The sequence below is a fragment of the Numida meleagris genome, chromosome 6, assembly GCF_002078875.1.
Source record: "Numida meleagris isolate 19003 breed g44 Domestic line chromosome 6, NumMel1.0, whole genome shotgun sequence".
Lineage (NCBI taxonomy): Eukaryota > Metazoa > Chordata > Aves > Galliformes > Numididae > Numida > Numida meleagris.
In genome coordinates, this window is record NC_034414.1 from 26462431 (window position 1) to 26479053 (window position 16623).

Here is a 16623-nt window from a genome sequence, read left to right on the forward strand (position 1 = left end):
GCAACAGAGTCCAACACAAAATATGTTAGAAAAAAAAATTAAGGCAAAGTTTACGGAAGGAGTGAGTATATTATCTTCAACTAAACTAGCTGATATAGGCAGAAAAAAAATGTGCAAGTTTTAGGCACACAAACCATTTTTAAGTACCAAAATAAGTGCAGCAACTTCAAAATTAAATTTTACTTGAAAGCAATTGCACTGAAATAAACTTCATTATGTTGCTTGATTAGACCAACAGAAATAAAAGGTACTTGAGACCTTATAATAATAGAAAGGAAGTACTAGACATTTGTGTGACCGGGAAAGTCTATAAAGCTCTGTCTCCTCTAACTAATAAAGGATGCAATTTCCCACACAGAGAAAAACAGAAAGTTTTGGTCAGGCAGCCATGATTATTTTTGCCGTGGTATGTTTCAGTTGAATTTCCTAATTTGATTTGTCACACAAATGCACAAAGACTTATGTCAGACCAAGGGAAAGACTGGAAGCCACCTGTGGGGGACAGGGAAGGGCTGGACTATTTCTGTGGTGCTTTCAGCTCAAACCAGTTGTTGAACTACAGTCTACGGTGGAGAGCCCTTAACACTGAGCCTTTAACTTCATAACAAGTAACACAATATTATCAGTATTCTCACAACTCAGAGTGAACTCCAGACTAAAAAAAAGAGGTGAATTATTAATTACCTCAAAATTCATTTAAAAACATTAATAGCACCATTTGTTAAAAATAAAGCTGTATTCTTGTGTCTTAGGTCCACTATAAGTGTTAGAGTACTTACAACAAACCAGAATGGAACTAGAACAGTATTTTCTCTATTACAAAAATGTATTTTACCTGTCATAAAAGCTTTCTTCAATGAAACAATTTCTCTGAATGCTTACATGATGTAAAAATATTTTTAAACACAGAAAGTTAATTCTGCAATAACCTAAATTATACAGTATTATAATAATTACTTTTAAAATCCTTTTAAAATTTTTATTGCCGAAGAGTTAAGTAATAGTACAATGTGGTTTTGAACGCTGATACAATGACAGCTTGAGATCAAGCAATTATTTTAAATAGCAACATAGCAATGCAATATCAACCTACTTACAGCGTGAATTTATCAGCAAAATAAAAATTCTCGCTTCCAGTATTTTGAAATGTTAGAATAGTTGGTTAGCTTCTTGGGATCGTTACCATCAATGCCACTAACCTTTGTACCAAGGAATTACATAAATTGATCTTTTAAGATGCTCCAAAGTACTGCCCTTTCCACTAGTACAATCTACCTCCATTATTTACCAAATCAACTTTCTTAGTTGGGAAACACAAACACCCAGTATAGGCAAACAAAGCACAACTACAGAAGGCAGGAAGGCATACAACACACTGGTCTGAAGAACTTCTTCCATGGCTTACCCAATTCCTGGTAGTAGATACAAAACAATTTACAGAGGGGAAAAAAAGCTGCTGCTAAGGACTATTGAAGAAAGGTGCAAGGAGATATATGCAATAAAAAGCCATTAATTTCTCAATATTTAATCCAATCAAGGAAAATTTAGGGTATATTCTACATACAAATGGGAGTACTTCAAATTTTGGGGGAAAAAAAGAAAAACTGACAGAGAAACTTTGGTGAGAGCATCATACCAGTTACACATAAAAAGCAAAATGCTGTCTACACTGATAAAACCTTCAAATAAAGAACGAGTTCTGTCCAACTGGTAGACCACAAGACTATGTTCAGACTGTTGTGTCCAGATTGCAGCACAGTGAATGATGTGATCTGGACCTCCATAACAAAAGCCAAGAATTCCCTGCGTGTCAGCTGAAAAAGCACACTGCAATATCATAGACAGAGAATAAGGCCTGATAATTTGCCAAGAAGAAGAGGAGAAAAATAGAGGAATCTCTATCTTTTTATCTGTCACGTCTAATTCTTTAGCATCCTTACTTTAGGGGCACTTAATTCTGAATTTGCAGCATTATTGTGATAAAAAGAGGGTATTGGCTGTGCACACATAAGTGTCATCTCCTTAAATACCTGAAGACAGTAGCTCTCCTTGTTAAGAATGTGTGAAATCAGGTCAGTAACTGTTAAACTATGCAAAACTACTCCAAAAGAGCCTAGCTGACAGGAGGATGGCATCTGAGTGTGCCCACGCAGTGCAGGAGATCTATCAAACTCTGAGGGCTTTGACCTCCTCAATGAGGGAAGTCAGAAATGGCTTGGTGCTTGGCTGTGCTGGAGGAAGGTGGAACTAAGGTCACTAAAATATACATGCAATTGCGTATGGGCAGCAGAACAGCACAAGGTATCACTTTATCCTCAGTTTGAAATGGCTTTGGAGACTCTCTATAGTGCCATGGAGCACCTCATTCACAGGATAGTCCACAAAGATCACATGGGCTCAGGCACCACCTGCATCAGAAACCTCAGAAAGCACAGTCTAGAAGAAAACAGAGGAGATGAGTAGCTCAGCAAGGACAGAATCATGAATCCGCTTGTGAAAACCATTCAGGCCAGGATCTTCCAAAGAACAAGGGTTAGAGTCAACAACATGACTTGGCCTGAAGGAGGCTTTCATCATGTCTTCAAGCAACAATGACTGGTTTGAAATGGGAGACAGGTATTAAGAAACTCAAATGGAACTTTGACAAAAGTACTTAAAGCTGGGACAAATCCAAAAAATATGAATTCAGTTAGTAGTAGATACTTAACCTAAAATTAGTTTCAACAGCAGAAAAGTAGATAGCATGGATAGCTAATCATGAGAGCAGACAGATGAGTTAGACCAAAGATCTATTCAGCCCAATCTCCTGTCTGTGACTGCTGCCAACAGCATATGCAGAGGGAAGAAACAGGGATGCAGAAAGCATATAATCATACTTTCTCAGGATACATTCTGAGGATATAAAAAGCCAGGACAAAAAACTCTTTTTGAGCCAAAGATTATATTTAAGACTTCCCAGCTCCAAATTCATCATATATTTTCTGAACCCATGAAAGCTTTTAGTATCCATAACACTGCTGCAAGAAAACTACGATTTATTTCCATGCTGTGGGAAGAACATATTTGTTTTCAATTTATCTTCTGTTAATCGCACGTGAGATTCACTAACCTTTGTATTGGAAGGTAGAGTTTGCAATTGTTCCTTGTTCATGGGTTTTTAGACCCATGCAGGGAATAGCTTGCTATCATATTCCCCTCGTGTCTCTCTTCATCTATTTACTCTTTCACTCACTGTTTTGTTTTTCCACTTTCTATGTAATTTTTTCAGACCTACCACAACCTCTATGAAATGTTCTTAGGCATTGATACACTATTTTCAGAAAACCTGCAAGACTTCACTCCAGAGAGGTTAGCCTATCACTGTGCACATTTCAAAACTATTTTTCCATCTATGCACTTCTTTACAATAATTTTCATCTATCGTTACCTCAGACAGAGTTGCAATGTCTTTCTGCAGTTCTTCCATGCCTGTCTACAGCTTTACTATTCTCAATGCCCATTTACCATCAGACTGTCAGTTCACTATTTGCACTTTTTCTAGATCATCTGTGAATATATAGTACAGCACAGAGAGCTATTTCTTTTAGGCTGATGAGTCATCATTTATCAAGATCAATATTTACATTTTTAATTCAAGTTCCACTGAAAAAAAATATTGTTGCACAAATTATTCATATATAGAAAACCTGACTCATGATCTTCCATCTGGATCACTAATAGCATTGCTTTCAAATTTTGGAATGGATTTCTTGGATATTTAAACACAATTTTTCTTTAAGAAGATCATTATTTAGCGCGTGATATAATTCCTGGTCACATTCTTTAAAGACTGCCTGAACTTACCTCCCATTTTAGTCTCATTTTGGTCTTGCAAATCAAGCAGTCTCTCTGACATACACCAAGCAGGAAGCACAGTGCGGAACATAAAATATCAAATAAGACAGACTTGAAGGAAGCCAAAAGAAAGCCCACATAAATGAACAGTAGGTTAGGAGAACACCTGAACAACAAAAAAGTAACTAATTTTAAAAAATAGTAAGCTACAGGAGGCGCAAAAGAGCAACTGGGACAAAACAAAATAGACTGAGGAATAAATACAATACATTAAAACTAATTTTAAAAAATCCCCAGGCAGTAAAGTTTACCAGAGAATATGTAGGAACAATAAATTGTCAGGGTATAACAAGTACATTCAAAGAAAGAAAGACTGCAATAGAGAAACTCAGTGACTTTTTGCATCTGTGTTGACAATGAAAGAAAATGAGAAAATACGTACGAAAAATACTCCTTTACGAAACTCATTGGAAGATTTGCCTTATATTGAAAGGAATACGGAATACATAAAATGAAAACTAATGTCACCAGTGTCAGATGGTATTCAACAAAGTTTGAAAGAAACTCAAGGGTGTAACAACTGATCTATTTATGATGGCACAAAAGGTCTCACTTGTAACTACACTGGCATATAAGGATTAGAGCATGGCAAATACATCGCCAATTCTTAAGAAGGGTTACATGGGACATCCTATAAACTTCAGGTCTGGAAATCCACTATCTGAACCAAGCAAATTAGTAGATACTGTAATGATGAATAGAACTACTGAACATTGGAATAAAAGGGATATAGTTGAGGAGATAACATGGTTTTGTTGAAACAAAGAGCTATATTCCAAATCTTGGAGTTTTAAAGAAACAGTAAGGCAGATAAGCACAATCCAGATAATGTCTATTTGTATTCCTAAAAACTATCTGACAAAGTCTTTTTAAAGAAACTGAACAGACACGGCATAAAAGGACATGTGCTTTACACAATAATTGGTTAAAAGGCACGAAACAGGACTAAGTAGTCACCTCAGACAAAGGAAGGAGGTCACTAGTTCTGCAAGGAGCAAGATACGATCAGCACGAATCAACATTTTTACAGATAACCTGGAAAGCAGAATAAGAACTAAGATAACAAAAGTTGGCTGACAATATGTCATTTAGTGTTTTTTTGTTTGTTTGTGTTTTTTAAAAAAGGAAGAACGAAAAGACAAGAGACAACTTGAGGAACTATTGTGTGACCTGTGGTACCAAATAACTTCGGAATGAAATATCAGTTGAAGTTCTGTGTAGATAAATGTAAAATTATGTACATCAGAAAAAATAATGCTAACTTCTAATTAAAAATACAAAGGACTATTAGCAACCAAAAATAAGATCTTGATTATTATGATACACAGTTACAAGTGATGGCAACTTCATGATAAATAGCAGTCAAAAAGCAATAAAATCAAATGTTAGCAATTCAGGCAAAACAGAGGACAACACAAAGATCATCTCTGCTTTTTATACATCCGTGGTTCACTGGCACCTTGAGTATTGTATACCATTCAAGTACTTCCTATCAAAAAACAAACAACTATACATTCCTACGTTATGTCTGGGAAGACGGAGAGAAGACAGAGAAATTCTGTTCCCTATAATACCATAAATTCAAATTATCTGAATCGACGAGCTGCGATTTGAATTAAATATTTGCCCATAACATTTTATCATTTGCTTCAAAGAAGTTCCAGCCCTAAACCTGTTGACTAGCTAGCTGTTGTTGGAACGACGACAAAAAGCAAACAGTTTCCACTTAAGTAAACTCTTTTTCTCTAGCTCTTCCGTAAAGCAATTATTTGGAGGAAAAGAAAAAATCTTGTATGCAAGAAACATTCAGGATCTCCAAGTACAATTTGTTCCATCATTTCACCTTCCTCTTCTATACTGAGTTTAGTCTATAATAATCTCAATGTATCTATTTATAGTACTCTTCCCATCAGTTGACACACTTCCCATGCCCTCCATCATCATGCTTCTCATTCAAATTCAGATTTTTCACATACACATTAAAACTAATACTAATCACTAATATTATAAGCTTGAATTCTACCTCTAATCAAGGTGCATCAAATCATGCTGCAGACCATTTCAGCAATGAAATCATGTTGATTTAATAACTTGCACTTATACCATAGCCCTGTGACTTTCAACAATTTTTTATATTTGCTCATGTTTTTTCACTTATGACTGAAGAGCAATACTCCTTTTGATTTGGTACCCTTAATGAAGAGCAAATTTGTAATTCATTAAAATCAGAAATGTACACCCCAGTTGAAATATCACTATTACAATATGTATTTTAGAAAATAATGAGTAATAACTCTCAAAAGTGAGTTTCCACACATCTTTTACTAAGTATTAACTTTCATTAAAAAATAAACAAAGAAAGAACAAAGGAAATATAGCTTGGAGCATTTTTAAACATAACAGAGATCAAACCATTCATAGGTTATTAAACGCATCTCACTTTTGGTTGCATTCATTCATTAACGTTCCTTAGGATATGTGGCTATAAACACATTTATATTCTTTAAAAAAATATCACATATTCTTTTACAATACTGCTTTTGCTAAAATCCTTTGAAGTAAAATTTTAAATTATACTTACTGCTATAAAGTTAGGCTATTCACAGAATAAGCAGTTACAGTAAAAGATTCTCAAATGTTAAAAACTGCAGTGTTATCAAAACCACTTAACATCATATAATCTTATTCATATGGTATCATCCTCTAATGATAAGCACTGCTACTTGAATTAACAGCTTTTTAGATTAATAAAAAAGACAGAATCAGCCTAGAAAGTAATATTTTTTCTATATGTGTTGTTCTTGCAAGTTATACCACATGACAGAGAGGTTCTAATTGCAAATTTTGGCAGCAGTAGCTTTCTAGAACTTTCTTAAAATTGGAGATTCACAGAAAAGTTTAGTCTTAAGATAGAATAGTTCCCTAATTTGAATTACCATGTACCAATACACATCCTCCTATAGGCAGGGATTGGGTAGAACTGCTTTCAAGTTGGCAGAGCTAGTTTAAAGGACCCGTGATTATAAGTAAAGAAAAGCAATGCTAGTGTTAAATTAGCTGGACATCACTACTGTCAGCAATTTATTTTTCTGCTCTCTACCCCACCTAAAAGCCTTGCTTTATGCAGTGCATGTATTTCTCCTCCACTCTAATACTCTTGCCAAAAATATTAATTTGATTATCTAAAATCGTCTTTAAAGCAACAAAAACTTATGGAATTGGCAACTGGATTTAGTTTTAAACAAAAAACATGCTAAAAACATATATGCATAGTAATCTTTTAAATAATAATCATATCACAATCATGTTATTTATTTTTAATGCTTTGCCTACTTCTCACATAACCAATGGTTCTTTCCAATGAAACTACATGCTCCTCCATCAGTTGGGAAAATTATGCATGCACGGAATTGAGCCAATAGAGTTTTTAAGTATGGTGTGATTCGATACTGGTGATTGCGTATGGGTAAACTTTCCCATAGATGTGAGGATCATGGATGACTTCCACACATCACTTACTTGAAAACAGCAAATCTGTCTTATTCGTGAGTTCACTAATTACTTGCAGTTTTTCCATTACTTTATCCTACATCAGATGCCAAACAGTTCAAGCCAAGCGGATCTTATGCCAACCCTAAGAAGGTAATCATCTCTGCTTATCATCTTAGCACGTGACTTGTTACATACAAAGTTCAATATGAAAAAAACAGGCTATAGATGGTTGCAGAAAGATATTGATTAGACAAGGGATGTATTTTCATCCCAGTATCTGGCTTCAGATAAGGAAACGTCTCTCATCATTACATTCAATTAATTCTACTGGTTGGATGCAGAGAACCAACACGTTAGTACATGTCTCTTAACCTCAAGTTTATTTAATGCAGCTGGTTGAGGGATTCTAGGTGAGAATTTTAGCAATGAAAATTCACGCTATGCATTTGCACACACTGAAGGTTGAGTACAGCTAAAGCACACTTGGAATTCAAAGAAACCAATCTCTGAATGAAAGTTTGTTACCTCAGGTAGCAGCTACACAAACAACCATTTTTATACAAGTGACACGACTAGAAAATTCTAGGCTGCTGAAGACCTGAGCGTCAAGAGAAGCAAGGGTATAAAAAGCTCCCCAAAACTGTGACTTTTGTATCTACTTGAGGCTGACTCAAGGCATCCCCAATTATGTGTTTAATTCAGGGGGGAAAAGAAAAAAAAACACCACATAGCAACAACAAAAAAATACCTCTCATGAACAGCCAGAAACAATTGCCATAAACTGTGGAAGACATATGATGTTGTCTACAAATAATTTACAATGTAAAACTGATAATTCTGTTGCCAGAAGTGATATAATAGTCAAATCTCTTAACGTGATTTTCATTTTTCTAAATAGTTTCAGTGGGTTATTCCTCAACATAATTTCATAAGGAATCTCTGAATTTTTAGCTAAATTGTCATCTTAATTTTGCTACCTTTCCACAAAAAACACATTAAACGCAAATCCTGTATAAAGATAGGCTTTTTAAAAATTCAATTCTTACCACTGGATTAAAATATTTTTGCCCTGATTATATTCAGCACATATACATCTAATTTTGGTCTGGCACTGCCTATTAACAAGGAAGAATGATGAAGAGATTTCTACAGCATTTGCTAGGTAAGTAATCAGACGCTTCTGCTGACATAGAATTTCTTGCCCTAAGAGGACTAGGCTTTAACCACATTATTAAATATTAAAAACCCTGCAAGGCTAATATGCAGGGGGAGGGGGATCAGGGCAGATGTACATTTCTTTAATCCATTTGTCAGTCGTTATCAGCTGACAAGTCTGACCAAAGGACAATTTGTCTACTGAAAGTTTGTCAAGCTGAGGCATCTGGTGATGGGAGCAACACAAGGAAAGGAACTCTCAGATGCATTTTTCTAAGTTTTATTTGAGTGTTGGGAGAGGGGAGGGTTATGCGTAGCATATCACGTTTGAAATACATGAGAAAGAAAAGAGTGGTGTGGAGAGGAAGGGAGAACACAGTTGCTAGTGGGAAAGAGATGAAAATATATTTGAAAATGTTTGCAATAAGCTGAAAGCTGCTTACAGATGTATTATTTCTCAGGCTCATCTTTGGATGCTGTTTTGTAGGACTCTCTTGACAACCAGGACTGAGAGATCACGAAACAGTGAGAACCATGTTTTTGCACTATATACACTATCTGATTTGTTCTGATGGACTGTGATCGCTCAAGTTTCACATTATAGCGGCACCAATAGAACTGCACGAGTTTCTCTCTCTTGCTCAATGTTGGTATAAATACCTTTGGTGTAATTTGGGCTGCAAGGAATCTGCTTCTGATGATGAATGCAACATGACTGGGGCTGTGAGAAAGCCAGATACAATGCTTTTGGGGAAACCCCTTCTACCGCAGAGCGTATGCACGAAGGTTTGCTGCAGAGGTCCAAGGGCAGAACGCTATGCGGAACCAGGAGCTGGTTAGCGAGGCCTCGCGCCCCGAGGAGCGGACGATGCCCGCAGGGCCCCGGCCGGGGCGGCGCTCAGCACCATGGCCAGCTCCGCGAGGGCGCGGCGGGGCGAGAGCGCTGCTCGGAACAGCGCGGCCTGCCCGGGCTGAGAACTGTAGCCACCTACGGGATGCCAGCTCCAGGCAAAATAGAGGAACTGAGTCTAAACGAAGCATAAGGAATAAGCGAAAGATAACATAATCGCTGCCATTCAACTGATGTTCTTGTCAAAGAAACTTTTTAATAACAACATTACAACTTTGGCCTATAAAGATTGTACAGCAACAACACCTCTGTAAGGTGCCTAAGTACCACACTGAGGTCTGTTTTTAAGAAAGTAAAATTGCCAAAAAATTAGCAGATCACAAGAAAGAATAGGTCCCAAAATATAACTAAGATAACTGAACTAATGCTGCTCTAATAAGTCCCCACAGGAATCAGATGATCAATTTATTCACACATTTTTTACTAACAGTTTAGGAAAAACAATTTACAAGGTCCATAGGTGATCCTGAGATGAGGAAGTGGCACAGGACAAACTATGTCAGCCGCTTAATGCAGTGCAATCAAACTGCACGTGTTCCAACTCAGATAAAAGAGGACATTATACATCGTGGAGCAAAGAACACACAGAAACAGCATCTGACATGATACAGATAATCAGTCACTCCTAATTAGATACATCTACTGTGGCAGTAAGGCTCTGACAACCACAGATGAGTAGGTAAATAAATACTATGGGAGATTGTAACACCTCTCTACCTGCCAGCATTACAATTGCTGCTGGAGTACTATACCCAGTTTTGGTGTTCACATGTCAAGAAAAGAGGCAGAAAACAGCTATTAAAGCATTGGAGAATATGCATCAAGTGGGAAGACCACGAAGCTCAATGCCTTTAGGTTATCAAATAAAAGCTGCTTAAGCAATCACAAGAGATTCACATTCTGACACAGAAAATTCTAATAGTCAAAGGTTGAACATTTAGATCACTTATAAACAAAAAGATCTGAGGTCTTATAGTGAGTAAGGATATTCTACTATTGTAATGCTTCATGAATGATTTCAATGGATTCCTCATTCCTGAGGATTCTTAAAAGACAACCAAATAATCTCTTGAATGATATACTTCTCTTCAACTACTGTTAACAAACACTATTCAGAGAAGCCTAGGGAAGCTGGTCTTGTGCACAGTTAGCCTCAACAACCATAATGGCTCCCTTGCCCTTAAAGCAGCTGATGAATCTTTAATCTTTGAAACTTAACTATAAAAGTATATTTCATTAGGGAAATATAATTATCCTATGTTGAAAACACCCTAAGACAGGAAAGTATACTTTAACAGTCAAGGGACTGGTTAAAAAATAAAGTATCACAGAATGAAAAAGCACAAGAATTAGTAAATTTGTGTAATATGAACACGTGGACCAAGATAATCTAAAAAGTGATAGCAATTTCTTAAACATCAGAAGTGCAAACTCAGATTTTAACTAGCTGCCAAACATGCAAAACTATCCTGATGCAATTGTATTGCAGAGGGAGGTCAAGGGAAAATTGACTCATCAAGGAAAGGAAAGTCCAGTCATGGGAGATTCTTACAGAAAAAAAAAAAAAAAAAAAAAAAAAGCCAAATAAACAAGGTATCCTAGGATCATAACTAATGAAATCTATAAGAACAGTATCAACAATAAGAAGTGTCCAGACCGAATGAAACTACCAGTCCAAGTTTCCTGCTTCTAATCAATAGGAGAGGAAGTAAAACACAACCAAACAGCAGGCTTTCCGATAAAATGTTCCTCCTATTCTTGCCTCCTCTGCAAGTTGACAATAGGCAGAAACCACCAGCCAAGCACCTAGTCTACTACACCAGAAAGCATCTGGTTATGACTGCTTCCCTCAGCTAGCCATTCAGAGTGAAGTTGCACCGAACGGCATGACCTAATAAGAATTATAAACATACCTCAGAAAAAAAGCAATATAAACAACTCCCTCCTTAGAATCATTCACTGCCAAGCCTATGAGTAATATAGGTGGTGCAGCTTAGAGATCGATGGACACTAGAAAAGGCACAGGCAGAAGACACGTTCTTCTCCTTTTAAACAGCAGCCAGCTGTTTGGTTCAACAATAATCTGCAATTTCACCTGAAAAGCTAACATGTGAAAATTATGTTTATGTGTATGTATGTCTACAAGAAAACGTCAAGCACCAAACAGTAAATGATGGAGTTTCTTTCCTCTACGCATCTGCTTTACTGCGGGAGACTCGAATTCGCTCCTCAGTTTCAGCATTTCTTAGTTCTTGCGTAGTCAAGACAAAAACTGTCTGGGTTAGCTAGCACATTTCTCCCGCAAGACCAATAAACACTTTCTTCACACTGATCTGTCTTATGATTCTTTCATGAGTTTGCTCCATGCAGACGAAATGTTCCACAGTTTTCCCCAGTGGAAATACTGTCTTACTCAAAACTGCAGAAATATCATTTCACCCAAATCATCATGATCATCGCAATTATCCCTGGAGCCCTACACAACAGCAGATAAACGTTATACTGAAATAGAATCCTGATCCAGTATCAATTCTGCTCCTTCAGCTCCTGGGGTACCACAGGCCAGTTTGCTTGAGGCCGACACTTCCTCAGGAATAGTACCTTGATTTTACAGACTACTGGAAACAGAAAGTCAAAGTGTCACATATGAAGGCAGAACATTCAATGAAACTCAAAGAGTAGCACAGACATTCCTCTTTTAACACAGCTTCAATCATCTGATAATGCCCATTCTGGATCTATTTAGTGCAGAATGCTGACAAATGGAAAGATGGAGAAACAATAAACCATTTTGAGATTGTAAATAATTGGACGTAATGCTGTTTACAACAAAATAACGACACCAATGTTCTAAGAAGAACACCATATGCTGAAGAGAAGCACGCTCTATTTATTGATCTACAGATCACCTTCTCACCTCATTTTTTAATTTCTTTTTTTAAATAGTCAACACTGAAGCTAAACAGACGTGCCTAATTTGCTCAGAAGCTATACTGCTAGACAAGAGTAGCATCTGAAGCATGCCTGGAGCAGTAAACTTAACAGCTGCAACAAAAAACAACCTGCTAGTACACCAAACAAAGCAATCTAATTCTACTGCTTTTCTGCAGAACATTGTATCAAATGACTTTTGCTAGAAATGTTGCAAAATTTGAATGTACTGAGAGGGAGCATGAAAAAAGCAAGAAGCATTATCTGAAAATTCTTTGGGATGTGATAGAGACCAGAGTCAATAAGCAGCTGCTGACTAGAAACAGTTCCCAAGCACTGAGAACACGCGAACCACACCAGGCAAAATCTTCTCTAACTGTAGACGAGTCCACCGAAACCAGCCTATTAACACAGGTACAGAATTTGATAACTCCAGCTGAGAGAGCAATGCATCAAAACCTTAATAATGGTATTTCCATTTAGGCATGACATCCATCTTGACCGCTTCAGTTTCTCCCCATTTTAGCTTCAGATAGTAACTTGTCTCTTCATGAACTAATGAATACCTTTGCAACATTCAGAAATTAGAAAAGGGCCTCATATTAAAACAATTGCACATCTTTTTAAAGCTCTCAAAGCAAGTTCAGCATGTTTTACCCTTTCTTTATATATCAGATGGCTGCGTATTGCAAAATCTGACTTCCGTCCCTGATAGCATCAACAAGCTCCTAAACTTCACCCATAGAAGAACAGGCAGCCCTCCTCTCCTCCAGCTGCAACCAGACTCAAGGTGAAGCAACATATGCAAATACATACATTTCTCTGAAAGGAAGAATTATCACATGGAATTCCTCATCAGTCCAAATAACTTAATTCTCAATAACTGATGAATCTCTTTGGAGACAAAGCAATAGCATAAAATAGCATTTTGAAAAGCATTTGAGCAATACTTTTCATCACAGAATCAACCATGAAGTACAAGACCCACAGGAAAAAGAAAACATACCTGAATGTAGTAGTGAACCAGTTTTTTAAGTCTTCACAACAGATTTACTAAAAATGCTGCAGACATCTTAAGTCTCCCAGTCCACCCTTCTTTCTCTCCTACCTCCGAAATTAAATCCTTCTCCCCAAAAAACTCCTTAAAGTTTTCAAAGATTTTTCTCCATTAACTGAAAAATAGATTTGAAGAGTAAGTTACTGAACTCGGGGCTTGCAGGACTTCTCAAAACTGAGAAAAAGATATTCAACCAAATCAAGAGACAAAGGGTCACGTGATATTCTTCTGATTTTCTACTACTTATGCTTCAAAATTAGTGATGTGTAAGCTAATATAGGAAATAACAGCTATCACTGCAGGGAAAAAAAAAAAAAAGGAAGACACCAATAAATATACTGAAGGTGTAAAGGATAAGTAAAAGATTGGATGATATTTTCTAAGAAGCAATTGTGAAGGCTAGGGCTGCTAGCAGCAGTGTTACGTAGTATTCAGTGTTTCCAGCAAAGGCAGGGAAGTCCATTTTTATTCCAGCACTACTCGAGGTGGAATACAGCACAACCATTAAAGCACTCCATTAGTGTGAAAAAGCAGGAAGTTAAACTGCCACATTTACTTGTACTCTCACAACTGCCCGAAATAATTTCAAGTTATGTATTTATGCATTAGTTCCCATTCAAGCAGTCTAAACACCACCTTGTTAAGGAAAAATGTAAAAGACTATGCATTTCGAAAAGCTTCTTTCATTTCCATCACTGACAAGAAACCAAGCTGACTGTAAGTAATTTTTAAACAAAAAGCGATCTATTGGACCCCTTAACATACAACTCACATTGAGTCAATTTTGCATGTTTAAACGCGTGCACATCTCTACCTGAGCAATTAGCCTGTCAGACCTTTCTCCTAGATGCATGGTGCAACACATTGATCTGCGAGATCAATGCAACGAAGCTCATGTTTCCCTGCCATGAGCAGAGTGCCTTACAAGGTAGGCAGAGGGAGGAAGGACAGCGGCTGGACGGCGTTTGATGCATCCCTGAGAGACCGGGAAGGACCCCAGCCAGTGTCTTACACAGAGGAGGCAGCTGTTTCTCCTCCCCTCCTGCCAAACACAAAGGCTTTGTGTCAAGGTTTAAAAGAGCAGGAGAGAGGCACAATGCAAAACACTGAGAAACACAGAAACTGCACGTCTCCTGTTACTAAGCATCAATTCATTCCCACTAGATAAATGAGTCTCAGCAGAAGCAGAAAACACAGGAGTATATTAACACACTATATAGCACAAATTCACATGCTAAGCAAGTGTTTAACCTTAGGTATCCATATACAGAGAATTAGTAGAAGCTTGTCAGTTAGAAATCAGTTTCTAACTGGGAAAACATCACTCACCCTTCTCTTTTAATTACACTCAAAAATCTTTCTTGATTTAATCAGTAACCCTAGAAAAAACTCTCTGGAATTTGTGATGTCAGAGGTAAGAGAAACTGCCGCATGCAGAAGTAGTGCCATGACCACGCCGAGCCTGACCAGCATCTCGATGCTCCATCCTCCCACACGGCTCTTCTCATTCGAACCCCTCACGCTTCCACAGTAACACGTATAAAAAGACACCGGATTTCAAGAGCACAACGGTACATCCAAAAATATATCAAAGAAGAACAAAGTATTTGTTAGAGAGAATTGATTCCGTCTTCGCGTTTTTGTAACTGCAGTATCTTCATTTTCAAAACAACTTCTCACAGATGAGGAAATGCATTACTGCAGTCAGATTTTCTTACAGACTAAACAAATGCCAATAAGCACGCTTCTCATTTATAAAGTTAAGAAAGTTTTAATACTTTGTAAACGTAGTTCACGCTGTAAAGCAGAGGGATCATCACAAGGAAGAATTCTGTGATGTTAACACAGAATAGAAGTGCATATATACATTTGTGCCACGAGTTCATACCATTAAGAGCCACCCCAAACATTTCCGAAATTAAATGAGCAGCAAAACATGCTTTTATCTTTTGTTTGCTCAGATACAGCAGCTGAAACCATCCGACATACACAGAGGCATGGAGTTAACTATGGAGAATATATAAGAATTCTTCTTCTTTTTTCCCCCCCCTCTTCACAACATGGAAACTAATTCTGCACTCTAAGACCAACGAGATTCCAAAATTAGAGCATGCTTCGTTTAGGGGTTCTCAACCTTCCCATCAATACACCATACCAGTTCTGAATAATTCATCTGAAATTCAACTGGTTCTGCACGTCCAGCCTAACAGAGCTATTACGAGCTATTTGATAACCCACTTTCTACGGTGCTTTACGTATTAATTATGAATACTGTTGGTGCTTCCCAAAAGGCTGTGATCAGGCGCAGCGCGGGAGCCTGGTTTTGTCCCCCAAGCCTGCACTGACATTACTCCTCCCGCCGGTCGCCCCGCTCCCAGCAGCGGTTACCGGCCCCGCTCCGATCTTTGTCCCCTCCGCTCCCGCTCCAGCGCGGTACCCAGGGACGCGGCCGCAGGCCCGGGGATCCCCGCAGCCTTCGGAGCGAGGCATTCCCCTCTCCTTTCCTCCAGGAGAAGAGCACACAACAACGCTTTCCTAAATGCCGTCCCTACGCAGTCCGTATGTTTACTATTACCCGTAGCGAGCACACCCGCGGCCTAGCCAGGCGGAGCCGCGTTCACGTACCGATGCTACCGCTAATGGCTCCGCGACTCGGGGCGGCAGACGGCCGGACAGACGGACCCGCACCGCGCTCTGCCCGCCGCCACAACGCGGGGCCGGCGGTGCGGCTGCACGGGGCCGCAAGCCCTCCCCGCGGCACCGCTCTCCTTGCGGCAAGCGGGAGGGACGGAGCGCCCGTAAACCCCAGCCCCGCGGGGAGGCCGGGAGCCGCCGGGCCCGCTCCTCGGCCCCCTCCCCGCGGGCCGCGACCCACACGCAGACCCCAGCCCCGGGGCGGGAGCGAGACAGCTCCGCGTCTCCTCACCTGGAACGGGGCCGAGGCGGCGACGGCTCCTCGGGGCGCTGCGTCCCTGCGGGTCCCTGCGGAGCCCGGTGCCGCCCGCCGCTGCGGGGGTGGCCTACGGGCAGCGGAGCCGACGGGGGTGGGGGGAGGGGGGGGGGGCTAGAGCGGCGGCCCCCGGCCCAGCCTCCGCCCCATGGCGTGCGGCGCTGTCTCTATGGCGACTGCAGTGCCGGGCGGGAGCCGGCCCGCCCGCCCGCGGGGAGGGGTAATCACTACGCG

The 16623-nt window shown here is 39.2% G+C and overlaps 1 protein-coding gene across 2 annotated transcripts in view; it reads right to left on the reverse strand.

Annotated features, from left to right (window-relative positions):
* Positions 1-16488, reverse strand: part of TTBK2 (tau tubulin kinase 2) — an 87807-nt gene extending 71319 nt beyond the window's left edge. For both annotated transcript variants that reach the window (XM_021403428.1, XM_021403427.1), the window contains exon 1: positions 16366-16488. The gene's annotated coding sequence lies outside the window, so the exon portion shown is untranslated. The remainder of the gene's footprint in view (positions 1-16365) is intronic.